Source organism: Apostichopus japonicus, chromosome 16 (assembly GCF_037975245.1).
Source record: "Apostichopus japonicus isolate 1M-3 chromosome 16, ASM3797524v1, whole genome shotgun sequence".
Taxonomy (NCBI): Eukaryota; Metazoa; Echinodermata; class Holothuroidea; order Aspidochirotida; family Stichopodidae; genus Apostichopus; species Apostichopus japonicus.
In genome coordinates this window covers 41,896,379-41,923,662 of record NC_092576.1, presented here as the reverse complement: position 1 = coordinate 41,923,662, position 27,284 = coordinate 41,896,379, and the positions used below count along the sequence as shown (strand labels likewise).

Sequence of the window (27,284 nt, the reverse complement as noted above, 5' to 3'; positions counted from 1 at the left end):
CACAGACCATATATATCCTGAACTTATTTGAAGCCAGCCTGCTAGCGAACAGGATCATCCCACCCAATAGCAAAATTAGTACATAGATAAACCAAATTGAAGCTGGCGAACGTTGTACAGATGTTCTATTAGGCATTTTTTATTTAGAGTATTCAAAATCTTACGAAGTTTTGTACGGTGGAGTATAAAGATCGCGAGAAACAATTTCTCAAAGTGGCAAGGAAAACGTAAATATGACTGATTAAAGGACAATCTTAACCGAAATTTTTTGGCCATTCACAATCACAAGAATATATGAATAGGCCTAGGTAAATTATAGTGCGACAGTCGGCAAGTTCCGACTGCGGCACTCAAATTTTCCAACTACTGTCAGGGCGTTGTAGTCAAGTGGTTAAGGCAGTGGACTTGTGATCTAAGGATTACAGGTTCGAGCCCTGGCCAGATCATTGCGTTGTGTCCTTTGGCAAGGCGCTTTATCTCCATTGCCTCTCTTCACCCAGGTGTATAAATGGGGACCTGCGAGGTAACTTGTAAATATAGTTGCGTGCGCCGGTTTGTGGCTGCACCCTATGGGAAGTCCCCTGTGGGACACGTGGTTGTGGTGCACTGCGGTGCACCAGGAGAGATTGATTGAATTGTGCACACTTTGGTGTGTGGGTGTGACAAGTTACCAATGACCAGGGGTTAAGTTGTAAAGTCATGTGAGGAGGCATTAGCCTCATACAAGACTGTAAACCTTCAACTTTCTACCAAGATTGGGGAGTGAGACATCCCCACTTGCCCCCTCTGAGATGTCCTTGCTCATTGCGTACCTGAGGACAGTGGTGTCAAATCACACTGCGACATGAAATGCTTTGCATCAATAACAACATTTGCAAATTGCTACATTTACGGATGTCTTCTACCAAGAAATAATAGGAGGGGTACCCCATTTCACCTTACTTACATCAGCTACATTCACTGTGAACATGAAAAGGGCTTGGAGTACAATAAGCCATAGACTGACAAAAATAAAAGAAAGCTCAGCTGGTAAGCAGCGTCCTGGCCAATTGAAAACCTGCTTTCCAGTTTTCAAAGTATGTTCATCACTAATAAAGGACATTTTTAAATCAGTTTGATGCAAAAGCTCTCTCCTCAGACAAATAAAGTTGCCCCACCAAATTGATCAGAAAATGCTAGGGGGTATGAGTTTAAGATAGTTGGGAATTACCAGGGTTAGGTGTTTTCTGTGCCATTCTCTGTGTGGAAGTTCTCTGGCTGAAGTTCATGTCCAGGGGCTGGGGTTGTCTAACATCAGTTATCACTTTCTGTTCTTCAAGGAAACTGCACAGTACACAGAGCCTTTAACTATTTTCTTTAGGATGTATTTTCATACAATTTCTTTATTCATACAAGGCCTTTTACTACACTTAACACAATTTGACGTACAAACAATTTATGTGCCAAGTGAGAAACATTGCTTTTTACATGAAAAAAGTGTGGCTCATTATGAAATGTAATTATTAACACAGCATAATGGAAACAGAATGGATCAGTAAATACCATTGTGCAAATCAGGATATGCAAGTTAAATTTTTAACAAACTGGGAAGTGTGGATAAACAAAGCTCCTTTATTTTGTGATGTTTTCTTCAATTCAATGAAAATGATAGTTGTTCGTCTACCATGGTTGAAATCAAAACCAGAGTCATGAAGAAAACCAGAGATACTACAAATGAATACACAATATAGATGTGACAGGAACAAATTGGTCTTCTCTATTGATTCCACAAACATTCGAATTAATAATAAGATTAGTCAATTTAGTTGCTGCATTTTACAAAGAAACATTTAATAATTACATAAAAAAGGAAGTTTTTGGACACATTTTGCAAAATGCAAGTTATACATTTAATACATCGTGCACATATTATATTACTCATATTGTAGCTGGTACGGTCAAAACATCATTACTTATACTTAAGTGTATACACCTCTTTATTTGTGTTCAGTAACTGGTACCATTAAAACATCATTACTTATATTTTACTGTATACACCCCTTTATTTGTGTGCAGTAGCTGGTACCATCAAAACATCATTACTTATATTTTACTGTATACACCCCTTTATTTGTGTGCAGTAGCTGGTACCATCAAAGCATCATTACATATATTTTACTGTATACACCTCTTTATTTGTGTGCAGTTACTGGTACCATCAAAACATCATTACTTATATTTTACTGTATACACCCCTTTATTTGTGTGCAGCCACTGGTACCATCAAAACATCATTACTTATATTTTACTGTATACACCCCTTTATTTGTGTGCAGTAGCTGGTACCATCAAAACATCATTACTTATATTTTACTGTATACACCTCTTTAATTGTGTGCAGTAACTGGTACCATCAAAACATCATTACTTATATTTTACTGTATACACAGCTTTATTTGTGTGCAGTAGCTGGTACCATCAAAACATCATTACATATATTTTACTGTATACACCTCTTTATTTGTGTGCAGTTACTGGTACCATCAATACATCATTACTTATATTTTACTTAATACACCCCTTTATTTGTGTGCAGTAGCTGGTACCATCAAAACATCATTACTTATATTTTACTCTATACACCTCTTTATTTGTGTGCAATCACTGGTAACATCAAAACATCATTACTTATATTTTACTGTATACACCTCTTTATTTGTGTGCATTAACTGGTACCATCAAAACATCATTACTTATATTTTACTGTATACACCCCTTTATTTGTGTGCAGTAGCTTGTACCATCAAAACATCATTACGTATATTTTACTGTATACACCTCTTTAATTGTGTGCAGTAACTGGTACCATCAAAACATCATTACTTATATTTTACTGTATACACCCCTTTATTTGTGTGCAGTAGCTGGTACCATCAAAACATCATTACTTATATTTTAATGTATACATCCCTTATTTGTGTGCAGTAGCTGGTACCATCAAAACATCATTACATATATTTTACTGTATACACCTCTTTATTTGTGTGCGGTAGATGGTACCATCAAAACATCATTACTTATATTTTAATGTATACACCCCTTATTTGTGTGCAGTAGCTGGTACCATCAAAACATTACGTATATTTTACTGTATACACCCCTTTATTTGTGTGCAATCACTGGTAACATCAAAACATCATTACTTATATTTTACTCTATACACATCTTTATTTGTGTGCAATCACTGGTAACATCAAAACATCATTATTTATATTTTATTGTATACACCTCTTTATTTGTGTGCATTAACTGGTACCATCAAAACATCATTACTTAAATTTTACTGTATACACCCCTTTATTTGTGTGCAGTAGCTTGTACCATCAAAACATCATTACGTATATTTTACTGTATACACCTCTTTAATTGTGTGCAGTTACTGGTACCATCAAAACATCATTAATTATATTTTACTGTATCCACCCCTTTATTTGTGTGCAGTCACTGGTAACATCAAAACATCATTACTTATATTTTACTTTATACACCCCTTTATTTGTGTGCAGTAGCTGGTACCATTAAAACATCATTACATATATTTTACTGTATACACCTCTTTATTTGTGTGCGGTAGATGGTACCATCAAAACATCATAACTTATATTTTACTGTATACACCCCTTATTTGTGTGCAGTAGCTGGTACCATCAAAACATCATTACGTATATTTTACTGTATACACCTCTTTATTTGTGTGCAGTAGCTGGTACCATCAAAACATCATTACTTATATTTTACTGTATACACCCCTTTATTTGTGTGCAGTAGCTGGTACCATCAAAACATCATTACTTATATTTTACTCTATACACATCTTTATTTGTGTGCAATCACTGGTAACATCAAAACATCATTACTTATATTTTATTGTATACACCTCTTTATTTGTGTGCATTAACTGGTACCATCAAAACATCATTACTTAAATTTTACTGTATACACCCCTTTATTTGTGTGCAGTAGCTTGTACCATCAAAACATCATTACGTATATTTTACTGTATACACCTCTTTAATTGTGTGCAGTTACTGGTACCATCAAAACATCATTACTTATATTTCACTGTATCCACCCCTTTATTTGTGTGCAGTCACTGGTAACATCAAAACATCATTACTTATATTTTACTTTATACACCCCTTTATTTGTGTGCAGTAGCTGGTACCATTAAAACATCATTACATATATTTTACTGTATACACCTCTTTATTTGTGTGCGGTAGATGGTACCATCAAAACATCATTACTTATATTTTACTGTATACACCTCTTTATTTGTGTGCAGTTACTGGTACCATCAATACATCATTACTTATATTTTACTGTATACACCTCTTTATTTTTGTGCAATAACTGGCACCATCACAACATCATTACTTATATTTTACTGTATACACCTCTTCATGTGTGCAATAACTGGTACCATCAAAACATCATTACTTATATTTTACTGTATCCACCCCTTTATTTGTGTGCAGCCACTGGTACCATCAAAACACCATTACGTATATTTTACTGTATACACCTCTTTAATTGTGTGCAGCAACTGGTACCATCAAAACATCATTACTTATATTTTACTGTATACACCCCTTTATTTGTGTGCAGTAGCTGGTACCATCAAAACATCATTACATATATTTTACTGTATACACCTCTTTATTTGTGTGCGGTAGATGGTACCATCAAAACATCATTACTTATATTTTACTGTATACACCCCTTATTTGTGTGCAGTAGCTGGTACCATCAAAACATCATTACGTATATTTTACTGTATACACCTCTTTATTTGTGTGCGGTAGATGGTACCATCAATACATCATTACTGATATTTTACTGTATACACCCCTTTATTTGTGTGCAGTAGCTGGTACCATCAAAACATCATTACTTATATTTTACTCTATACACCTCTTTATTTGTGTGCAATCACTGGTAACATCAAAACATCATTACTTATATTTTCTTGTATACACCTCTTTATTTGTGTGCATTAACTGGTACCATCAAAACATCATTACGTATATTTTACTGTATACACCTCTTTAATTGTGTACAGTAACTGGTAACATCAAAACATCATTACTTATATTTTACTGTATACACCCCTTATTTGTGTGCAGTAGCTGGTACCATCAAAACATCATTACGTATATTTTACTGTATACACCTCTTTATTTGTGTGCGGTAGATGGTACCATCAATACATCATTACTTATATTTTACTGTATACACCCCTTTATTTGTGTGCAGTTACTGGTACCATCAATACATCATTACTTATATTTTACTGTATACAACCCTTTATTTGTGTGCAGTAGCTGATACCATCAAAACATCATTACTTATATTTTACTGTATCCACCCCTTTATTTGTGTGCAGTAACTGGTACCATCAAAACATCATTACTTATATTTTACTGTATACACCTCTTTATTTGTGTGCAGTAGCTGATACCATCAAAACATCATTACTTATATTTTACTGTATACAACCCTTTATTTGTGTGCAGTAGCTGATACCATCAAAACATCATTACTTATATTTTACTGTATACACCTCTTTATTTGTGTGCAGTTACTGGTCCCATCAATACATCATTACGTATATTTTACTGTATACAACCCTTTATTTGTGTGCAGTAGCTGATACCATCAAAACATCATTACGTATATTTTACTGTATACACCTCTATTTGTGTGCAATAACTGGTACCATCAAAACATCATTACTTATATTTTACTGTATCCACCCCTTTATTTGTGTGCAGTCACTGGTAACATCAAAACATCATTACATATATTTTACTGTATACACCTCTTTATTTGTGTGCAGTAACTGGTACCATCAAAGTATCATTACTTATATTTTACTTTATACACCCCTTTATTTGTGTGCAGTAGCTTGTACCATCAAAACATCATTACTTATATTTTACTGTATCCACCCCTTTGTGTGCAGTAACTGGTACCATCAAAACATCATTACTTAAATTTTACTGTATACACCTCTTTATTTGGCCACTTTACTTTTTATGCCATTCCTCTTCCCTGTCTCTGGCCCCCAGTTGGGCTTTTCGAACTTCATTCATTTCTTTGTTATGGAATGCTTCCCAATCATACTTTAAATCTGGGTGACTTTCAAGGAAAGCCAGTACTTCTTTCCGACCTGAAAATGCAACAAAAATAGTAAATGCATCTAGTTAGATTACTGCACATTTGTTAAAACTGATGAAACGACACATAGTTTGATGTGAAAGATTTGGTGTTATTATATACAAAACAAACAATTCAAAAGATTTGTCTGGTAGCCCTTGAAAGTGAGCTTAAAAAACGATAAATAATTTTCTAAATGTGTTCTCAAAGTATGAGAATGCTAATATTACGTTTTGACAGAGAAACAATTTTTAATCATTTAGGATGGATATTTCAAATATACTTTAAAAAGTTGCAAACGTGACGTCATCTTAGCAAATGCAGATTGCGACATAACCCACGCTGCAGTTGCTACAGTAGTCAAAACAAAAACTGTGTTTGAGTACAGATTAATTTCTTCCCTAATTTCTGGTGAAATTTCTTTTAAATTAGATCTTTTTAATATATCGTTAAGCCATCATGTATGTTTTGTGATCTTTATGTAACACAAGATAACTTTGAACAGCAGACTCTTTGTTCTGTACATTGCGCTGTTCAGCTGCAATGCGAAGAACGTTGCATGTAGGCTACTGTAAATCTGATGATAGCAGATAAGTAACAATTGGAAAAGTTCCCTGAGTTGCAGTATAATCTTACCTGGCAATTTCATTTCTGCCTTTCTCTTGTAAAATTTTTTAAAGTGTTGTTAGACTGGGGATGTGTCCCTTCCACTCCACTTGTAATATTTGCCAACCTTTACAGGAAAAGAGAAAAAGAACACTTGACTGTAAGCACACTTTAAATGTAGAGAGTAATGAGGCAATGGTATCAGTACTTCATTACTCTCTACATTTAATGTGTGCCAGTATATAAAATTGGGTAAAGAAACTGGACATAAATAGCCTATTGGCTGTAATGATGACTAGCAATCAATATTTTCAACAACTCTGGCATTATCCAAACCCCCTTATGACTAACACAGAACATTGCCAGACCCAGGAGGAACATAAAAAACAATATTTATTTCTAGAACTGATATAGTATGAACTACATTTAAGTTAATTGATGATGTCACCTTATACTTCACACCTATACAACATGTTTACCATTATCTTACTCACTACATTAAAAGGCTTCTTTGGAAATAACACTTTATTTCTACGGACTACCCCTGATGTTAAGGCTAAATTTATGGGAAACATATCTGCAAAGATTAACACTTTCAACATAACAAAGTGGAATTAAAATCATAGATCTGGATGATAGAGAGAGTCAGCAGTTGCTGAAAACAACGTTTGATGGAAATGTACATGATATCACGTCATTTCAGCCGGCCATAAAAGAGTCTTGGTAACTTTCATGAACAATATTATAACAAGGTCATGAACATGCATACATTTCTAGCCATATATTGGAGCTATGCTAAGCAGGAATAACCAGAATGAAAACATTTTATGGTTCATTGCTGCTGTTCATTAGTTCCATTCATAGGGAAATTTCTAAGAAAGCCCTAGCTATGACAACAACAGCAATTCATGCACACAGAGTTTTGTTACCAAAGTAATTCTAAGCCCTGCCCTCTCATAAATTTGTATCATATCAATTGCAACTTACAACATGTGTATAGGCTATCTGCCAATATCATCATACCAAGTTTGACGAAATTCCGACTAATAGTAGCCAAGTTATTGCAATTTGGAGTTTTTCACATTTGACCCCATTACCTCATTAATATTCATGAAATGAGCAGCAAAATCAATAGGGTTATCCTACTCACTATGATCCACCCACCAACTAAGTATGGTAATGATCGGTCATCTCCTTGTTGAGTTATCTGGACAAACTTTTCAAACCGAAATATTGCTAAGCCCGCCCCCTCATAAATATGCATGATATCACTTGCACCACACATCAGTGTGTAAAGACTATCTACCAATACCATCATACCAAGTTTGACGAAATTCCGACTAATAGTAGCCAAGTTATTGCAATTTGGAGTTTTTCACATTTGACCCCATTACCTCATTAATATTCATGATATGAGCACCAAATCAATAGGGTTAATCTACTCACTATGGGCCACCCACTAAGTATGGTAATGATCGGTCATCCCCTTGTTGAGTTATCGTGCATACAAACTTTTGATACCAACATATTGCTAAGCCCTCCCCCTCATAAATATGCATCATTCCTGCAACACACATCATTGTTTAAAGACTATCTACCAATATGATAGTCCTACATGTCTAGTATATTATTATATAATTTCTGGAACCCTATGTCACTTCGCTGCCAATCAGCGCTTCATCGAATCAAGCGAATGCTAAACGGGCAAAATTTGAAGTTTGTACCACATATCTGAAACTTTCTCCTGCATACCCAGCTTCTATGATGTGGAGATTATTCCAGCAGTTACAGCATAGCAGTTAGTGATATTACACTCCCCCATGGTAGAATTACTCCAACTTCATTCACGCTTCATGGGGGGGCCTTGTTTTTTTTTACCCCCAAAAAATGATGCGAATGGGGTAGAAAAAAAACAAGTACTTTCCGGCTCCAATGTACTCTCTATTTTGCCCGAATGAATAAATTTTTCCATAATGTTGATTTTAGAGGTTAGGCAAATAGTTTTCATGTCTGTCATGTGTCAAAAATGTTAAATAATTGGGCAGAAGTAACTGAAATTGGCTCAACTCTAATGTTTCTACTATATTACACCACATTTGTGTAGCATCATATACACACTGTACAGTATGAATATGGCTGAGCATGACATATGACACGAGCCATCCATAATTACGAATTAAGACAATTTCACAATTTTTTTTCCTTTTTCATGTAAAGGTAGTAGCTCATACTTAGATGTAATTATATGCAAACATGATTTTAAGATACATTCATGAAGAAAATAGCTGTTTTCTAGCATTGTTTTTTTTTTACCCCGGCACTGTTTTTTTTTACCCCGAATTAAGCAAATTTTGGGGATAAAAAAAAACAACATTTTTCGCAAAAAACGACACTTTCCATTTACAAAATAGTTATTTTTGTTAGATTCTCTTTAAGAGAATCCCACTCCACACACTTGAACATTGGAACCGAAACAATACCTCTTACTCATCAATTTTTAGAGCAAACTTTAGGTAAATTGTTTTTTTTTTTACCCCACTTGACTATAATTATTCTTCAATTTTCATTTGGTCACAATTAAAAAAATTATTCAGAGGCAAAAATAATTATTAACTAAAATGAAACTTACATGTATTTTCATCATAGGATAAGGGATATGAAGCAGAACTTTGGTGTTTCTTTAAAATATTGTTAAGACATCCATGATAAATAAAAGCAAGAGCACCAATGGTGCATAAACTAATACTAAGTAATGTGATATTTATTTAGAGGAGATTGCATTTGCAAGGTCAATGTAGAAAGGTGGGTGGTGGGGGGGGCGTAAACTTTCAGACTATGCACAACAATATACAGCAAATTAATACTGTAACCGAGTCTGCAAAAAAAGAGATATTTGTGGAAAAAAACTTTAACAATCTTAAAGTGGTAAAATGTACTTAAATACTTTCAACAGTTTTTCTTAAATGTTTAACTTTCATTTTGATTGGAAACTTATTTTTATTAAACATTTTCACTGCAATGTTTATGCTCCTCTCTATAAGCAATATAAATTCACATTACTGAAAGGAAATGAACTCAGATCAGGTCAACAAAATGTAACTGAATACTGTGGTTTGTGCTGTGGACCGGCAAAAATGACCCACTTACCAATTAAAGGCTCAGTTCTGATCAGTTTCAACTCAACTAGTATTAAAGGCATGTAATGTGATATGATTACCAGGCAGACAATTTGCAAACACCATGGCCTTGTTCACATATTCAGATTACAATCACATGTAAACAGTGAGAGGAATAATCAATCAACTTAACTGATTCCCTCTCATGCACACTAATGTGTATTTGACACAGGCTGTGGTATCAGGGAGTTGTTCCATAACAACTCCCTGGTGGTATATGGCTGTACTATGACTATGTACCTATCAGTTGTAAGAGGGACTCAGTGACATCCCCCTCACCCCTCGAATGGTGCATTAAATGTGCATCATGTCCAAAGATTTATGTGACTAAGGCTTCTGTCAAAGTGGACATTTGGTGCACCATTACAACTACAATAAGTGTGTCAAGGTGCATCAATGTGCCACAAAGAATCTTTCACGGGCAGCAAATGGTCAGTCAATTAATGTAAATTTGATGTGGGTCAACGACATGCATCAATGTATCAAATTTACTATGCAAGGATGTGTCAAATGTCCAGCTTAATTTTAAATATTGAGGCACCTATCCAGTGGGTCCGAGGGTGCATCATACAATCGATAGGTCCATTATATAAACCTACACCTGAAAAAATTCTAAATGCATTAACTTATGGTGACAAATGTAAAGGTACCCCCAAATAGATCCTGTCCAAATGAAAATTTCTGAACATGCTAAATAGGCCATTAACCTATGATAATTTTGACCAACCGTCACCATCAACCATTTTTAACGTGAGAAGGGAAGCATATTTTGTATGTTGACAAAAACCCCTGATAATTATCGACTCCTAACTGACCTGTGACCTCAACTTTCTTGAATACCACTGATGCTACCTTACTTGATAATCATTGTACAAGTTTCTTCGTTTATCCACCAAGGACTAAGCAACATATATGTATTTTTTTACAGGTGGATGAATAGTCACATAGGATAGAGCTGCAACATGGCTATAGCTCAAACTAGTATGAGCTAAAAACTAGCCAATCGAAACTCGTGCCATCCATGCATTATTCTCACATATTACTGTGTTGCTAGAAACTCCCAGACTGCTTAAATACCTACTGTACATATGTGTAGGTGTACACGAGAGTGTGTACCTCATGTGCAGTCAATGTGCTCTGTTTATAAACACCGCAACTGTCTCAATAGCTGGGTTGAAGGTTTCTAATTTTAACTGTTTTTTATTAGCTTCATACTTTTGTTTTGTTAGTTAATTTTGATTTGTGTAAAAAAACATGATTACAAAAAACAGAAATGGAAGCAATGCAAGTTTTCCGTTTCAGTTGGTAGGTTCCAGTATTTCCATTCGTTTGATGGACGCAATCATGGGAAATGGGTTCCTCTAAAAATCCAATAGTTAGTAAGACGGTTCCCAAACAACTGCCCCCTGGACGATTCCCACCCGGACGATTCCCACCCGGACAATTCCCACCCAGACAATTGCAAAGCCCGACAATTGCCCCTTGGACAATTCCCACTCCGGACAATTCCCACCCGGACAATTGCAAAGCCCGACAATTGCCCCTTGGACAATTCCCACTCTGGACAATTCCCACCCACGACAATTTTCCCCCGGACAATTCCCCTCCACGGAAATTTCCACTAAGACCCCCCCAGTAGGGCAATCAGTACATTTCATAACATTTTGGACCCCCCCCCCCATGGAAATTCCTGCACATGCCCCTGAAAATCAATCACAAGTCAATCAAAAGTTAAAAAGTTACATTTGGTAGGGATGAGTTGTATATAACTTAATATCACCACAAAAATTTGCCCCCTTCGTGAACGTTTACAGCATCTTTTTCAGTGGCCATATGCTTGCATCCACATGTGTAATTTTTCGACAGAACTAGCATATTGAGCGTTTATGCTGTGTTAGATTTTGTGCAATTTGAATGCATAGTTGATGGCTAGACCAGAGAAACGTTCGCACTCTTCTCGTGCACTAGCTAGGTTGATACTCTCATAGTAGAGCGGGAGCCCAGAGGGTTTGGTTAGCTGGGAAGGTAACCAATTGCCTGGTACATCAAATTGTTCACAGTGCATTCCTGTATATGAAACCAGACGACTGGCAAACCGGCTATGTTGGGTGTGGCTGGGAGAGCAACTTTAAGGTCACCTATTAGCTAACCTAGATCAGCTTTCGTGGTAACCACATCAAAGTAAGTACAATGTGTCAGGTATGGCCCCAAGAGCAACAAATGGCCATTGCCAGTAATTATTGGTGGTGGGGTACACCTGCCAGTGATCAATAATTGACCCCTCACGGCTGACCTAGGTCAGCTCATGAGGTAACCACTTGAAACCTACTGGAAAATGTTGGTTAGGACTTCAGATACAAGGGATGGGCATTGCCAGTAGTTTTTATTGGTGGCTTACTCCTGCCAGTAGACCCCCAAAATGCCCATCCCCCATTGACCTAGATGAGCTCATGATGTAACAAGTTGAAAACTTACTGGAAAATGATAGGTATCACTCATATGTTAGGGATGGGCATTTCCTGTAATTTATATTGGGGGGGTCCCCCTGCCAGTAGACCCACAAAATGACCATCCCCTCATTGACCTAGGTCAGCTCATGAGGTAACCAGTTGAAACCTACTGGAAAACGATAGGTATCACTTCATATGCAAAGGATGGGCATTTCCAGTAATTTATATTAGTGGGGTACCCCTGCCAGTAGACCCTCAAAATGCCCATCCCTTCTAGACCAGGTCAGCTCATGAGGTAACCAGTTGAAAACTACTTGAAACTGATTGGCACGACTCTATATGTAAGTGATGGGCATTTCCAGTAATTTCTACTAGTGGGGTACCCCTGCCAGTAGACCCCCAAAATGCCCATCCCCTCATTGACCTAGGTGAGCTCATGAGGTAACCAGTTGAAACCTACTGGAAAACGATAGGTATCACTTCATATGCAAAGGATGGGCATTTCCAGTAATTTATATTAGTGGGGTACCCCTGCCAGTAGACCCTCAAAATGCCCATCCCTTCTAGACCAGGTCAGCTCATGAGGTAACCAGTTGAAAACTACTTGAAACTGATTGGCACGACTCTATATGTAAGTGATGGGCATTTCCAGTAATTTCTACTAGTGGGGTACCCCTGCCAGTAGACCCCCAAAATGCCCATCCCCTCATTGACCTAGGTGAGCTCATGAGGTAACCAGTTGAAACCTACTGGAAAACGATAGGTATCACTTCATATGCAAAGGATGGGCATTTCCAGTAATTTATATTAGTGGGGTACCCCTGCCAGTAGACCCTCAAAATGCCCATCCCTTCTAGACCAGGTCAGCTCATGAGGTAACCAGTTGAAAACTACTTGAAACTGATTGGCACGACTCTATATGTAAGTGATGGGCATTTCCAGTAATTTCTACTAGTGGGGTACCCCTGCCAGTAGACCCCCAAAATGCCCATCCCCTCATTGACCTAGGTGAGCTCATGATTTAACCAGTTGAAACCTACTGGAAATGATAGGTTATACTTCATATGTAAGGAGGGGCATTTCAGTTACAAGAGATATCACAACTTTTGACTAAGCAGCCATTGTGTTATTCAAATTTATTAAGACGTGATCTTCAGTGTTTTGTAGTTGTGTGAGCAGAAAACTACCATATTTTATTTTCTCAATGAGTAAGAATCAGCCCAAAATCTGTAATAGCTGTGTACACACACAATGCTACACACTCATCACTCATAATGGCATTGAGCTATGTGTGCTTCTGGAAGTCACAGTAACTATAAAATCACATTTATGGGCAGCATACTCCTGCAGTGTTAGGTGTTAGAGCTGAAAACTCACCAGTTACATGCAACTACTTAGCTATGTAGCCTATGAACCCAGCTATGTAGACATTGGCCATGTACAAGACAAAGTACCAGTATTGAGCTGTAGTACTTGAATCTAGGATTCTGGGGACTTTTCTAATTTTTATTACTCTTAACTGGTTTTCATATCCCGTTTTATAAATATGTACATTCATGTATTTATACTGGGTTTTCATAAATTTGAAACTTGGATGAAAGAAGACAATTAGGCCAGGAAATATGGTCATGAAAGCAGTGGTTATAATCCAGATTCCTTAAACTGTTTTATAACCACCTTAGAGGAAATTTACTGGGACATTCAGTCATTGTGTTCATTTAGATGAGAACAATTTGGAAATAAAAGGCCTCAAGGAAGTACTTTCTGAAGCTTCTAGCAATTACAGCATGCTATAATTTTGTGCCAATACAGAAGTTTCTTTTAATGAGCTTCATGGAAGATGTGTCTTTTTTTTCATTTTGTAAATCCTTTTGAGAGTGTTAGAACCTCTGGCAAGTTTTGTAGTTGTTACAAAAAGGATTTGATTGAAGGGGAGGGGGGGGGGGTTGGGGAATAAGGTCCTTTTAACAATGCACAATCCTCTTGGCTAATACACGTACAGTACACCTTATAATAATACTTGTCCAGTCTAAGTAAATCTTAGTAGCTGGAAGACAAAGCTTGAATATTCAGGGAATATTTTTCTTTTCTTCTCTGTGATTTTAAAACTGGGTCTAGAATTGGTTTACTTTTGAAAATTTGAATGGAAAATGGTCTCACACACATTGAACCAATTTCTATTAAATTAAACATAATATTCACTATTCACATTTTGTATACAGCATGTATTGTCCACAATCTTTTAACTTCTTGCATATTTGGAGTGTGAAAGAGTGGGACATTGCCAACCAGTTCTCATTTCGCCAGATATCCTGCTTTGATACAAAATTAATTAACCACAACTCTGCAACATGACAGAGGATGACAAAATAAAGACAACCTCTCACAGAAATTGTCAACATCTACTGTACTAACATCATAATTTTCCGGACAGTGGGCATGCTGGTCACCTTGTGACAATAATTTAAACAATATTGCAACTGTTAAGAAATAATGAAGTTTTTACTATCAAATTCATGAACAGGAAAATTGCACCATTTAATGACATTTTAGGAGCTCTACAAGATTTCAAATCAAAATTGATATTTGAGATCTGTCCAATTATGAAAATTTTAATTTTATTCCCTATCTTCGATATGGGTGACAACGTCCCAGGGTGATTTTCTCCCAACTACTAGTATATAATAATGCTTAAGTGAGTCATTTAGTATGTGAGATGTGATGTGGATGTACAGTAAGTGAGATGAGGGAAATATATAAATCGGCTACCATCAGTCAACCAGAGGTGTCGATATTAATGGTATTTTTGTGAAGGTGAACACCTCAACAATCAACTCTGGCTTCTTGTTCTACATAAATGAAATAATCTTGTTTGCTTTGGGGCAGATGACTTCACCTTGCATGATGGGAGATAAAGCGTATCAGAGATTTTAGGGCTTAGTTCCATTGCCACTAATCAACATACAAATAGATTAAATTTAAAGAAATGTAAACCATAGGGCAACTAAAAAATGTGTGGAAGGAATTTCTTCCTACTTCGTAACCTTGAATGGATATAACATCTTCTTCCCCAAATTCACACATAACCCTTTATGCTCTCCTGTTCACAAATTCGAAAAATGAAGTAATCTTAATGCGGGAACAACTGTAAAATTTGGTCATTTTCTTGTTACAAAGTGAGAATTTGCAAAAAGCAGTGATCATGTGATACAAATTGATTTGTGACATTATCATAATGACTGGCATCTTGCAGTGATACAGTATGAGTGATACAGTATGAGCCTAGTTTTTTGTATTGCACTGCACTTTGACAATGTTTACTTTGACCCATCAGTGCTATACTCCACTGAACTGGGTACCCTGAATATGCATGTGAAAAGAGACAAAGGGTTGGATGGGCATGTTATGTTGGTTTATGACCAGGATTCAAGGTTATGTGTGCTACCTTTCACACTCTGTGCATGTTTGTTGTCTAGGTTCCTTCAAATAAGGGATCCAAAATTGAAAAAAGACAAGGATAATCCCTTTTTTGCAGTATATATACCTGTTAGATAAAGGGTATCTAAAAATACACCAATTTTTTGCTGTACCAGGGCCCATCCAGGCAGCAGCCAATAATGGTCCTGTGGCCCACATATGATTCATTTATATGGAAAGAGAGCAGGATGATTCTCTAAGTGAATTACAAATTGGTAAATGTTTCATATACATACACAGGTACACACACCAGGCGCAGATCCAGGGGATGCCCAACCAGGCTGATTGAGTCCCCTAATTCTGTGTGTGCATAATTGTAAATTATTGTACATTGGATTTTTTTGATGGGTGGGGTAGAAGGGCTCCTCTTTTACAATTTTCTGTGAGATAAACCCCAGAAATCCCCCTCCCCCCTTCAATGTAGACAAGCTGTCAGTGCTCTCATGTGATGTCCTAAAATGATCCCCCTCTTTCATAAACCCTGGATCCACCACTGCAGCACGTTATTACTATATGTTGTCAGCGTTTTTTGCCAGGAATTTAAAGGGTGTGAAGACTCGCGCACAAAAAAACGTCTAATGCCGGTTATCTGACCTAGTTTCGAATGAGGTATAACAGAAGTGTTAGACACCACCATCGATCACAGAAAATACACACACACAGCTTGCTACCATTGGTAATTATACACTAGTGTACAGTCAGTGCATACAGCTGCGGTCAATAACCAAAGCACAGTGTACATGCAATACAGCGATGGACATCTCAGGTCCAGCTAAAGATAACAACGTATCAGGTTTCATTACTGTACTGTCTGCATTTTGTAGCGACACGAACAAAACGTCACTTGCAAGCAACGGAAAGTTAACTTTCTCAGATGGCTGCACGCGGTTTGGGGCGAGTCTCGATCAATGCCTTTAAAATGAATTAAAGCAATAATCAGGCATTAAGCCCTGAGAATTACCCTTCTTATATGCATACAGTATGTGACTGACTTTTACTGCAAAGAGACTGCATAACACATGCACTCAAGGTATTGAATTATATATGGTTGTAATCTGCACTTCAAATTGTCTGTTTACATGTAACTCACCCCCCTCCCACCCACATCCTCTACCCGACCCTATATCAGAATAGAAAATGAATGTGAACCAGTGCATATACATGTACAGTGTGTTCTATATGTGTGTACATGTTTAGTACAGGTTAAACTAATTTAAATATATATTAAAATATAACAGGTTAAACTGCTTAAACATTCAGTTTATACACCCCCCTCCCACCCACATCCTCTACCCGACCCTATATCAGAATAGAAAATGAATGTGAACCAGTGCATATACATGTACAGTGTGTTCTATATGTGTGTACAGGTACATGTTTAGTACAGGTTAAACTAATATATATTTAAATATAACAGGTTAAACTGCTTAAACATTCAGTTTATACTATAAGTAAATTAATTTAGTGAATTATATATAGCAGAAGCAGACACTACATTGCAAGTAATATATTAATATGACATTGAAATATGCACAGTATTGAATTGAATGACCAGTACATACATGTACAGTATGTACTGTACATGATTGCATGCAAACAGTGGGACTATGTATTTATTGTGCTTGGTGTAAAATAACACTACATACTGAACATGTATACATAGTACACACTGTACATATAGTGTGTACTATATGTATAGTGTGTACTATATGTACTACATATGTACACTGGTTCAACTTCATTTTAAGTTATAAAAGACTTTTAACTTAGTGAATTATAGCAGAAGCAGACACTACATTGCAAGTATATAATATATTAATATGACATTGAAATATGCACAGTATTGAATTGAATCACCATTACATACATGTTTTTTTTTTTTTGTCATTACGTATATATAATATGATAATTCTTCAAATAGTATCATGTTATCTTATGTAACGTAGTTTATTTGTGTGTGCAATTCATTTTTTTTTTTTTTTCTTATATTGTTGGGGGGGGGCGGCGGGTCTGCCTCTAAAGAGCCTCGGCTTTCTCAGACCTCCTCCACTTGTCACATACATTTTGTTCTATTATTGTGTAATACCTTTTGAATGTGGAAACAAATAAATGAAATGAAATGTACAGTGTGTAGTACTGCACATGATTGTGGACAGTGGGACTGTGTTTTTAATTAGTGCTTGGTGTAAAATAACACTGTACTGAACACACATATAAAGTACACACTGTGCATGTATGCACTGGTACACATTCATTTTCTATTCTGATATAGGGTTGGGTAGAAGATGTGAGTGGAAGGGGGGGGGGGGGGGTTGGGTTATGCATGCATACAGACAATTTGAAGCAGATTACCATACCAAATAATTCAGTATACCTTGAATGCATGTGCTATGCAGTCTCTTTGCAGTAAAAGTCAGTAATATACTGTATACAAATCTGCATAATGCACTAGGGGAGGGTGTTTGGGGGGGGGGTGTTGGGGGAGGGAGTCAAAGACAGAACACTTTTAATAAATACATTTCAATAGATTCTAATGATGTTTAACATGGTCTCCTTGAATGAAGATACAATGTTACTAGTGCTATTTCCCCTTGTATGCATGTTTCTGTAGGGCTGATGTTACTCTCATATACGCCACTTTAAGCTGCTCATCAGAGCATTAATAATAACTAATACAAAAGATGTTTTAGCCCATTCTTTGCATCATAACTATACACATCTTACTAGTTTTGTATTAAAAACCAAAAATAAACCTTTTAATTGTGACCGAATTTGACCTTGAAATACCCAAAATATTGGTAAAATGTGATATTTGAGGTTTGCATAATTAGTTCACGCCCATCTTTGGAGAAATATCGAAGACACTTCCTCTTCACACCAAACTGCTATTGTCTGTTATACCAAAAATTTCTAATTAACTTGCAAGAGCCAGCTCGAACAGGAACTTTCTGACCACGCATCGCAACAGAGTTTTTCCAGCTTCCTCTACGCGTGATAAACTTACATTTACTCTATACAGTAAACTGTACTTTGTTACTTTGCATTTTACTTTCTACAGTACACAGCAGTATTGAATAAATAGGAAAGCTCATGAGAAAAGATTACCTCTAGACGCAGCCTAGGATTTTAAAGTACATCACTTGGCAGTAGGTAGACGCTACGACATATGACTTTAAAGGAGCATTTTGCGTCCTTTTCTATGATTTTTTTCAACCTCACTGACTCCACTATGCCATAACTACATACATAATTAGCTTATCTACTTAAATCTTACTTCAAATGGTGGCATAAAAGTCGAAAAATTTGCAATAATTTGGCTAATTTAACTAAATTTAACTAAACCTGCATCTATGATTGGTTGAATTCAAACTAGTGGGTTTGGGGAACTGAATGCGATTAATTTTGTATGTCGAATGCTCGCCAACTAACGTTGTTGGTAGGGAAAAACTTGGCTAATATCTTAGTTTGCTGTTTTGTGATTTGATGTATGTAAAAAACTTGATGGACAAGTTAAAAGAGTAGAAAATGGCGACCAAACGCAAAATGCTCATGAATAAATATACTATTCACTGATTGGTGGAATTCAAAGTAGTGGATTTGGAGATTGAAAACTTTGTTGAGGACACTTCTACTCGTTATCGCCATAAATCGTTAATTGCTCGCTAATTAATGCTCTTGGCAGGGTGAAACTTGGATGGTATCTTAGTTTGCTGTTTTATGATTGATACATGTAAAAAAATCGATGCACATGTTAAAAAGGTGGAAAAAAGCGACCCAGCGCAAAATGCTGCTTTAAGGGGAAATGCAAATACCCCTTGAGGAGAAATACAGTGTGGTAAAATTTCCTGTAGGAAACTGTTTACTGGTTATGTGCAGTGTAAAATGGGGATGAGGGGACGATGGGAATAAACCATTGTCACTCTGTCACTCTCAGGTACAGTATAGGTGCTGTATATTACTGGAACATCAGCAAAGTTACTGCCTAATTGGGTATAAAGCGCCAAGATTACTGTTTACAGTATATTCACTTCAACTATAGGTCTGGAACTTATTTGTGTTCAGTTGCAAAGTTGTTCAAAAAAGACATTGCATGAAATGATCAGACTGACCACTTAGACAGTGTACCACAATAAGGCAATGTATATCGGCCACCCTCAGGAAAATTATTTTTGGGCTTATTTCCAGGTATCATCTCTGATTTTATTACTAGGACAGTTTTAAGAATACAATTTAAAGTACAGATGATATGAAAATCAGGACAATTGAAGGAGAATTGACCTATCTTAGAAAAATGAAGTAGAAATGGTGAGATTTTGCCCGGATAGCCATTTCAAAGGAGCGGGACCACTGCTCTAAACTTTCACCCCTTGCAGCTCAAAATCTTGACATTAAAGGTATGGGATTAACAAGTGCCATGATAGGCCAAGTCATCAGCTATGAGGAAATGGGTAGGAATGCCATAAAGGACATATCTTCTATGCTCTAGGGGCCCTCTAAGGAAGACAAGTTTAGTGTGTTAGTCAATGGAGAAGAATAAAATGTTGTGGTACGCTTATAAGAAATGTGATTTCTCTCAGTTTAGCCCCAAAAAAGCAAATTATAGGCTAACATGGTCAGGCTACTGTAGCCGTTGATATTTCAGGTGAAATGTTTCATGATTTCAAGCTTGAGTGATTTTGAGGGGGGAAATTCTTATTTAGCTAAAAAAATGGATTTTCAGGGTTGAGATCATATAACTCACTTTTGGCTGAGCTTTTGTCTCACATAGCAACTTGCATTTTGTAATGTTTGACATTATTTTAAAGAATGGTGAAGATGATGCTACTCCAAGTCTCCAACATATTTCAGTAGGCTTAAATTCAAGATTGCATTACCATAGTTGAAGGACTATGGAAAGGAAGTTTCATGAAATTTACTTACCAACGGTAATTCAAAAGTAACACAGTTGAACAACTATAGATGATGTTTGGGCAGTACAAATTAGCAAATTATACTTGGAATTTCATTGTTCCAGAGTTGATAGAGTTCAGATTCAGCCCTGCCGTGTCAGTGTTGTTGTTGAAGAGCATGATTTCTGCCATAATTTACACCTGTAGGTAAGTAATGTTATAACAATGAACTAGAACTAAAGTATGCCCGGGATAACACAGACTTCTGCTGTTTACTAGCAATTGGGATGCTATAGTCCCAGGTATAGCCAGCATAGTGCTCCTACCATGTGTCATTGTCAGTCTGGGTATCATTTTGACTTCTCTGTATTAAAATACATTGTGTTGGGCTATACTTATCTGTAACTTACAGTAGTTGTCAAAAATGTATGGCAGAATCATCAATATACAGTAGGTCTATATAATTGGCTGGTTTACAGTATTCATAGAACAAATTCTGACTTGTGAGTCCTTAATTGAGACACAAGTATATAAAAAATCTGCAAGGTACAGTACAACTAAACACCTCAATTTGCATGGTTCAGATGCATAAATAAAATATATACTGGCTTCTCCCAAAATGTGCCCTGACATGGGCATGGCCTGGCTTAATCCAGCTGTTAGTGTTAGTTGGTGATGTACTTTGCTTCTTCTCGGTAAACACCAACCCCCTTTTACTTATTTGCAGATCATGGGAAAGGTGTAGAATTGAACAAATATGCATTAAATGTAAATGTAACAGGAAAATGTGGTATAGCAGTCCTTGACTAGTCAATTGTGAGGCTAGTTTTAACCTTATTTAACACAAGGCAGTGTTTAGAGGGCGCCCTCTATAATGAAATCTCAATAAATAAACACCTAAAAACACCTACTTTACAATCTCAATTGCTTTCTGCCAGTTGTAAACTTTTATCCTGCAGTTCAGTTATCTCCTTGAAGAATTTATACTCTTTAAATCCCAAATAAGATCAAATTCATATTTAGTGTTTCTTTTGCTCTATGCCAGGTCTGGGACCCCCCTCCCAGCCCGATTATCATCTCCTTAGAAAGGACTCGCAGAACCTGGAGACAGGTTTGTGCATAGTAAAGGACTTTTGAAGTACAAAATAATCAACAGAAGGAATTTTCCAGAGAATGTAAGAAACAGATGGATTGAAAGCACAGCAACGAGGCTAGAGCAGAAATCCATTTCAAGCTCAAATTTGACCCAGCTGAGCTCTTAAAAAGTTGATATTGGGGATCAAACAGAAAAATAATTACAGATACTTTAATGCTTTGTAGTTTAGTTTACCTCAGGAGAAGAAGAAAAATTTCACGAGGCTTAAGGTAGCATACTACAATTAGGTAATGTACATCCGCCAAAAAAATGCCTAAAATGAGCTACCGAACTTGTTGTTTTTGGCTAATTTCCAGCTATCATTTTCGATTTTGTAAGTTAGGATGTTTATGAGTACTTACAAGTTAAAGTACAGATGATATGAAAATCAGGACGATTGAAGGAGATTTGACCTAGTTTAGAAAAATGAAGGAGAAATGTACAGTACTCTCTACCCACTACTTTTTCAAGTTATTAGTATTTTGACTTACTGTGTTGTGTGTTAGGGTGGCAGCTGTGCGAATATACTTCTTGAAATGTTTAAAAAGGTGTATAAATTGTGATAAGGATTCACCTGCTAGCTGAACTTTACTAAGTGTTTAATACTGTGTGTCCAACTCAAACTTCATTGGCTTAAATGAAGATCACCCCTTGTACACAGTCATCTCTCTGAGCAAGTTATTGCCATAGTGGAAGTATGCAATTAAAACTTCATACAACGTACCTTTTTTCACACACACATTTTAATACCTCAGTTACATTCAGGAGTATTGGTTCTCTTGTTCATTTGTAATCTGTTATAGGTCAACTTCTTTTGCTGGTTTACTTTTGAGATCAAACATATTCTATTGTTTGATTTTTAGTACTTATGCTTTATCTTCTCCTAATCTTACCATCCTTTAAGTGTAATTGCTAGCTAAAATTGCCCATATTCGCTGGTTATTACATTTCTCTCATTCTGGACCATATGGATTTATCTCATCCTCTCTTGGGATACTAAGCTTGCACTCAACTTTTACAGCTAGAACTCCAGGTTTCAACACTTCCAGGAAACATACCTTCATCGCGGCTCTGATGACCTTGGATGACTTTGACCTAGTTTCTAATATTTTAATAAAATCTGATAGATTAGTGGATGGGATGGGCTTTTTACAGTACTTACTTGGTTTGGTAGTGTCCATTGTAATTGCTTGATCCCATAGTCATACAGGGCTCCTCCTTTCTTCCAATTGATTATCAATGCAAACAGGTCTACATAGCTTTGCTTCTCCTTTGCTATGATAACTTTCATCTTGGTCTTTTGACAATTTTGGCATTTTCCACTTCCATGGTTCACCAACAGTTCCAAAGATGGCCCACCACTTGACTATTCAGTTGCATCCATGCTATTAAAAAAAGATTTGCAAAGCCAGAAAGTCAATTGATTTAGTGATTTCTTGCCAATATGATAAGCAACTGTGGATACTATATTCATCTACATTTAGTATTGCTGATCAGAATGTGTAATTTAGTATAATGGGCTTGCAGCAATGATTGATGTACATGCAAATACAAAGAAAGCTGGAGTTCAAACAAATTCCCACTTCTTCAGTGATGAGAGTGAGACTTAATTATAAAGGTTCTCACCTATAACTAACCTCTAATTGACTTCAAGTGACCCTTGACTCTATGGAAAACAATGGGATCATCTATTCAGCATACTATAGGTTCCCCTAAGTTACATTCATACCTTCAGATATTGTACTATAGAGGTTTTCCAACCATGATCTGTTGACCTAAACTGACATCATGACTTGCATTAAACACAACTGCGATTATCTTCTTACTAATTGCTACCAAAAAGTTTGAAGCTCAAAACTTTTCACTCATGGAATGTCATGTTTACAGACTTTGACCTAAGTTGACCCAATTTAACTTTGACCTTGATGTAAAATAAAAGAGACCATCAAACATGATATATCTTTGAAAACTAACTTCCAAAAAATTTAGTTACAACTATTAAATAATACAAGTAATATGACTAAACTTCCAAATTAAACTAACATTAATTGTGAACAAACTACAATGTACTCATAGTCTCACATGTAATACCTGTGCAACACGATTCAGTCTCCCAATTAACTGAAAACAACAAGAATAATCCCTGCACTGCATTACACATGTACACACACATCAAACATAAATTTACTAACTGCAGATTATCCCAGGGCTACTTTAATCTATCCTTTTAACAATTTGCTTAAAATACAGACTACTCACTACCAATAAACATGGCTGACTGTTACATAACTATGGAAAATGTGGCCCAAAACGAAATCAATTTTTCAATTCATGCTGTTTTGGCATCTTTAATGTCTTGTGAACCCATTCCCATTACTTATTTTCCAAATCACACATAAATTTGCCATTTATATGAAGGGGTATTGAATTGATACAAACTCACCTTTCATAATTCTTCATTCCTCGACTGTACTCCTCATCGGGCCTTGCACTACCCTAAATTTAAACGATGGCTAAGCCCTGTACGTACTGCAGCATAAGCAATATACCTCCTGCTTTATGGCTGTGGCGAACGTTGTTATTGACACAAGTGTAGCCATTGCCTATGAGACTGTGTACACAGGTTCTACGGTATGACAACAACCCCTATTGCGGGATGTCGGAGTAACTGCATTCGGCGATTATGGCAATGTTTTAAAACTGCTGGTAATTTGGTGGTATTTGTGTTGGATGCTGTACCATATCTTCAAACTACACCAGGTAAAGTTACACAGAAATGAACAAATAACTTGATGCACGGCAAAGTCCAGGATGGTTAGATATTAAACGGTTGTTCCTGCTGCTAGAAGTAGTGGAACTGAGCTGCCTCCAGCAAGCATATATGCTACTGGGTGCATGTCAGTTAGATGACAACAATTGAAAGTGGAAGCTTGATGTGACATCAGTTCTAATTTGCATATATATGGGGGTCTAAAGTTCAACACAAATACACTACACTTCCTACTGCCATCAGTCTTGCTTATAAATGCAACACTGATATAATCATGACCCACTTCGACTCACCCCTGATCCAGGGATTCACAACACAGTCACGCTGATAACTGACATCTTAGGTAAAGCATGGAGCTATAAAGCTCCATGGGTAAAGTGAGGCATATGGGATTCAAATGATCCACATTTAACTCTCCATGTTTAGGGTACAATCATTCCATTGATAGGTGCATAGCTTGGGCCTACAGGCAAATGAAACGTACACCCGTCTGTAATTAATTGTTTGTTCTGCTTATATAGTTGTGAAGCATATTCTAGTTTGTTATTGTTATTATGATGTCACCCATGGCTCGCGCATTGTTGGATTGCGCTGTGGTGAGGCGGGATTAAAATCACGTGCTATTGGAAGTGTATGTTCTGTACATTTTGAGTTGATCAGTACTTTGATTAAATTAGATGTTATCAGTGTAAACTAAGGCCCGGCTTTCCGTTCCCGAACTACCTAAAATAAGCCTTACATAGTCACTAAATCAATACAGGATTCTTGGCATAGTATGGGAAAATTTGAGTTCATCAGTACCTTGAGTAAATTAGAGCGTACAAAATGATAATAGAGCACATAGGAGACAAATGGTTCGAACGTAGACAAATATATATATCTTTTCAAAATCCCTTCATATATCTAATTTTGCATCCCTCAAGAAATGTAAAGATGCATCAAAACATGGAAGTAATTCGTTATTTGATGAAGACAACCAAAGAAAACATTATCCTTTCAATTATGCAATTATTGCACTGTACCATGCTATTCAAGTAAAGGTATGTGATTGAATCAACACATCTGTTCATTGCAATGTGTTTGTCATATGCTAATACAGTTCCATTAATGCTGGCCTATTTCACACTTTTTTGGCAGAATTCGGATTTGCAAAAGTTTGATGAATACACAGCAAGGTCAACCTTTCTTGATTTATCCCGCACTTTTCACTGAAAATGATTCTAATTAGGTGATTGACCCACGGAACCAGCACGCTACATTGTCACAAAACAGATCAAAAGAGAAACCATATCCTTCGAACGTAATCCTATCCCTAACCCTATGCTCAAGAAATGGGCGATCACAACACACTGGGCCTATACCTATTAGATAACGTTAGACCCAGCTGGTTCTGCGAAAAAAATATGCACCAAGAGACTATTGTTGCTAATATGATACATCCTTTTTGTCATTATTTTTTTGCGCGTGCAACATAATATAAACATGACCCACACGTACATTGACTCATTCCTGTTAAAATGGCTCACCCCACGGTCACACTGATGTCTGACATTTTTATTTCCAAAGACCGATGGCATATGAAAACTTTGTCCTGAGTTCAGGGGAAAATCATTCGATCGACAAATGCATTACAGAAGTCACATTAAGTCCACATGGTTTGTCTGACCAATATCCAGTAAGAACTGAGAACATCGGCGATTGTGTCACAGAGCGATTAAAGAAATCAAACGTAACATCTGTGGTTTTGATTTTTAGTTTGTTTTAGTAAATAATCTTCGAGTAATCGTTTAAATTTAAACTTACGGGCCCATTGTCACTATCGCCAAATTCAATTACCAGCGATCCATCAACAACGAACATTTCGTCGTCGCTACAACACTTAGACCAGAGTTGTTGTATACAGTATGATATAAATAATGTATGATGTACGGTACCTTTCCTCCAATCCTGTACACGAAAAGTAAAAGTGCATACTGCGCATGTGCACAAAGATTTAAGTGCATACTGCGCATGTGCACAAAGATACATGTTTTGACTGTTGAAAATAGGTCAGCCGAAAATGGTATATGGGGGTTTTCTGTTTCAGGGCAGGTAAAATCAATCGATCCGACTATTGGAGATGTTTAGCATGTTATTATGTACTGCATGTCAAGAGATAATGAAAATATTTATATAAAAATCAAGAAATATCACCAAAAAACCACGTTTCCCCCTACCGTTCATTTTTTTTCATAGCTGATATTTTTCTTGTTTTATAACAAAGCAAAAAAGTACCTGTTAGGGACTTTGAAAATCTTTCAAATTTCATGAATATGCAGTACATCGACTCCTCTTCACAACCTGATACTTTTTTTGAGTGTCGGATCACGTTATATTGGTAAAACTGAAGTTCAAAACGTTAGGGGGAAATGTTTTTTTCCCCTTAACGGCACTTTCTCCCTACCGTACATTTTTTTGCCACATATTTCTCCTTATTCCGCAATTAGGTTTATATATATATATATATATATATATATATATATAACCGAACACTACACTACACTACACTACACTAGGCCCCTAATATATATATATATATATATA

The 27,284-nt window shown here is 36.5% G+C and overlaps 1 protein-coding gene and 1 long non-coding RNA gene across 19 annotated transcripts in view; one reads left to right on the top strand and one right to left on the bottom strand.

The window, feature by feature from the left end:
• LOC139982656 (uncharacterized) overlaps positions 1-27,284 on the top strand; it is a 333,630-nt gene that overhangs the window by 186,839 nt on the left and 119,507 nt on the right. The window lies entirely within an intron of this gene.
• Positions 1,343-27,105, bottom strand: LOC139983027 (uncharacterized). 4 transcript variants are annotated; one of them, XR_011798478.1, is made up of 5 exons: positions 23,094-27,105; positions 20,828-20,997; positions 6,835-6,931; positions 3,787-6,211; positions 1,343-3,721 (listed from the first exon to the last, which is right to left on the bottom strand). It is a non-coding gene; the product is annotated as an uncharacterized lncRNA (long non-coding RNA). The 4 variants fall into 4 exon arrangements; XR_011798479.1 differs by having other exon boundaries at positions 4,307-6,211; XR_011798477.1 differs by having other exon boundaries at positions 1,343-6,211; positions 23,094-27,104.